The sequence below is a fragment of the Crocuta crocuta genome, unplaced genomic scaffold (genome assembly GCF_008692635.1).
Source record: "Crocuta crocuta isolate KB4526 unplaced genomic scaffold, BGI_CrCroc_1.0 scaffold790, whole genome shotgun sequence".
Lineage (NCBI taxonomy): Eukaryota > Metazoa > Chordata > Mammalia > Carnivora > Hyaenidae > Crocuta > Crocuta crocuta.
Genome location: NW_027531898.1, coordinates 1,125,012 through 1,128,310, shown reverse-complemented (window position 1 = coordinate 1,128,310; position 3,299 = coordinate 1,125,012). Strand labels below are relative to the sequence as shown.

At 35.5% G+C, this 3,299-nt stretch overlaps 1 non-coding gene across 1 annotated transcript; it reads right to left on the bottom strand.

Annotated features, from left to right (window-relative positions):
* Nucleotides 1-762: 762 nt before the first annotated feature.
* Nucleotides 763-869, bottom strand: LOC144239531 (U6 spliceosomal RNA). The gene has a single exon (XR_013337453.1). It is a non-coding gene; the product is annotated as a U6 spliceosomal RNA (small nuclear RNA).
* Between the last annotated feature and the right edge of the window lie 2,430 nt (nt 870-3,299).

Here is a 3,299-nt window from a genome sequence, read left to right as displayed (position 1 = left end):
ATGTCAGACCAAATTTACCTAAATTATGCTTTCCTATAAATTATTTCTTTAGTGCTCAGCTATAAAAATAAGTCAGGGGTACCTGGGTGGCTTAGTCATTTGAGTGTCCTACTCTTGATTTTGGCTCAGGCCATGGTCCCAGGGTGGTGGCATCTGGCCCCATGTTTGCTTAATATTTTCTCTCTCTCTTCCTCTGCCCCTTTTCCCTGATTGCATTCTCTCTTTCTTGCAAATAAATAAATAATAAATATTTAAAATATTTTAATAAAAGAACACAAGTTAAATGAAAGAGAGGTGTTAGATAACATTTTCTGAGATCTAGGTAAATTGACAAGAAGAAATAACTGTGAAAAACTGAGGCGCCTCAAACTCCAAGCTTCTTTTCTCACACATGTGTTCCTATTTCACACATGCCTTCCAGGTCTGACATCTAGACCCATGTTCAAATTTCAGCAACCCACCACAACAACTAGAGCAAAACTCTCGTGACCAAGCTTCCATCAGTCTTGACTGAGGATTTAGGGAACACAAGTCGATGTGTATTTGCACTCAAAATTCTTGTTTCTCAGAGTTTCTTCATCTATCCTTGGACTTCTCTTTGAATTTTTAGCTCACCTAGAGCCTAGTTTTACTAAAACTCTCTGTTTTCAATCTGTCTTTCTTTTGTTTTTCCTTTCATGAGCACACCAAAGTAGTGATCCCTCAACTTTTATTTTATTTTATTATTTTATTTTATTTTATTTATTTTCTGCTTGCTTTCTGAAATATATGGCACACTTCATGAATTTCAGCGTCATCCTTACGCAGGTGCCATGCTAATCTTCTTTGTGTCGTTCTAGTTTTAGTATATGTGCTGCCAACGTGGGCACTTAATTTTATTTCTTTTAGTGAAACACATTGTTATTTAATTTTTTTTATTTGCAGTTTGAGTTCCTGCCTCTACCAATTCCCAGAGGCCCTGATCTTCTACCCTAAGTGATGCCATAAGAACATTTTCCTTAACAAGAAATTTCTCCCTCACAGGAACTTTGATGCTAGCTGTGAACACAATAATGTACTCACCATTTGTTTCTTGATTCTGACCACTTTCACTCTGAAGCCTTTGGGGAAGTTACTTAACATGGTGTTAGCATTCACGAAATAAATATTGAATAGCAGCAACCTCAAAATGTTCCTGAGAAAATGAAGTGGAATAAGGAAGATTAAGCCTAATAGAATGAACGGACTTCAACAGTCATTTCCTTCCTACTGATCTCCTGCAACCTTTCCTCATGCCTTTCTCCCAGCTATTAAAATCAATCTAGAGCATTTCTTCATCTTTAAAATAAATGTTACACAGGATCAACAGAGCTTCCTGTTATTTAAAAATAGCTTTTTCTTATCCTCTTATTGCCTATTAGCTTCCACCCCAGTCTGTGGATATGCCTGATTTCATATATAATGTAACCTATTCTCTAGGTATAAATGCATGAAAGTAGGAAGAGTTCCTTCATTCTATTTTTATCCTGTACTCCTCAATTCTTGAAAAAAGAACTGTACCCTCAGAACACAGTTTTAAATTATTCTGTTAAATTGACCATGTACAGAAATCATTCTACACTGTGTTTTTGCAGTGAAATTTTATTTTTTTCCACAAACAAAAATTATACTCTACAAAGGTATAAGAGAACATCTTTGAAATAGTTAAAAGTTAAAATAAAGCAATCTTATCAGGTGCAAGACATTTTCTTGGTTTGATTTGGGGTTTTAGAAAAATTTGTACAGATTATTATAATTAACACAATTATAATTATAATCAAAATAATTGCAATGCTTGTTCTCTGTAAATTTCAATGAAGTGATGGAATTTTTAAATCTTTATGCTTTGATTAAATATATTTAGCTTTTTTGTACTCCCTACATCTATATTACTATGACCTATTCAAAGCAATCCAGAAGTTAAAAAGTCATGTGAATTGAAGATGTGTACAGAAAGAAGTCAGGAAAAGAAAATATGAAAGATATATCATCCTGAACATTCCCTGCCTATTGTATGAATAAGAAATCTCATCTGCTTGGAATTACAAAAGGTGTTGAGGTATCAAATTGAATTATCCTGAAATACCTGCCAGAGTGAGGACAACAACTGTTTGTGTCCCGCACCACTGCCAACAGAGGAGAGAGATTGGTGAGACAAGAGATGAGGAAACAATAAAGGAGCACATGCAGACAATGTTCCTTACTTCTCTAGGCGGTGGGGTGGGGGTGGGGGGACAGGAAGTAATTGTATGGCCTCAAGTTATGGAAAGGGTAAAAAGTGAATGGAAATTTTCTTTAAATATTTAGCATTGTGAATGCCTGAGGTAGTGTTTATTTACTTTTAACCTTTAATATATTAAACTAATAAGAAGGACACACTCTAACTTCAGACACAATTTTGCATCTCCAGACACGATTTTGGGGCTTACCAGTTAAAGTATACAATGATGGGTGAATATAAAACTGCTGCAGATTAGCCTTTTTTTTTTTTTCTAATGCTAACACTAATTTGCTCCCATGTTTGATTTGGCTTCCATTTGCATCAGGTATTCTATACTTTCCTCCAAGCTCCAGGGGCATCTGGGATTCAGAAATGGCTAATCAAATCATTTAATTTCCCAGACTGCGTTTAATTCAGAGACGTGACCGTGACCTAATTTGTTCCAATGAAACAAAATCTCTGGAGCTACTGGACAAAGAACATTCATTTATTTATGTGTTTGTTTACTATTGCTGAGAGGAGTAATATTCTCAAAGGAGAGTTGCTTGTGCAAAACAAAAGCATGGCTTTGCCTCCCCAACCAAGGGACCAATGTATGATTTTGTTGTTCCACTTTTCTGCAGAGTCCTTATTGCATCTCTGCCTGCTACCAAATTCTCAACGATGATTGAATCTGCAAAGCCTTAAGAGCCAACAGGAAGGGTGACCTGTATTGTTGCATGTAACAGGTAGGATTCCCTTGCATGGTTCACTCAAAACAGGCAAGTGAATTAGAAGGTGTCAGAGATGGTATCTTAGCAAAAGTGTATAGAATATATACACAGTTTAATTTTAAGAGAATCTGCAAATGTCCCTAGAACATTGAGTGACACAGGATTTTATTGATGCAGCAGGTTTTTGTAACTTCAAATAATTTATCTTTAACCCTCTTTGCATGTGCATGACTACCAAGACATTCAGAGTATCTGCCCATTTCTACTTTCTAGTTCTTAATAGATTAGTACTTGAAAATAGTGGAATAGTATAATATGCTTTGAAATGGTTATATGGTCATAGTCCA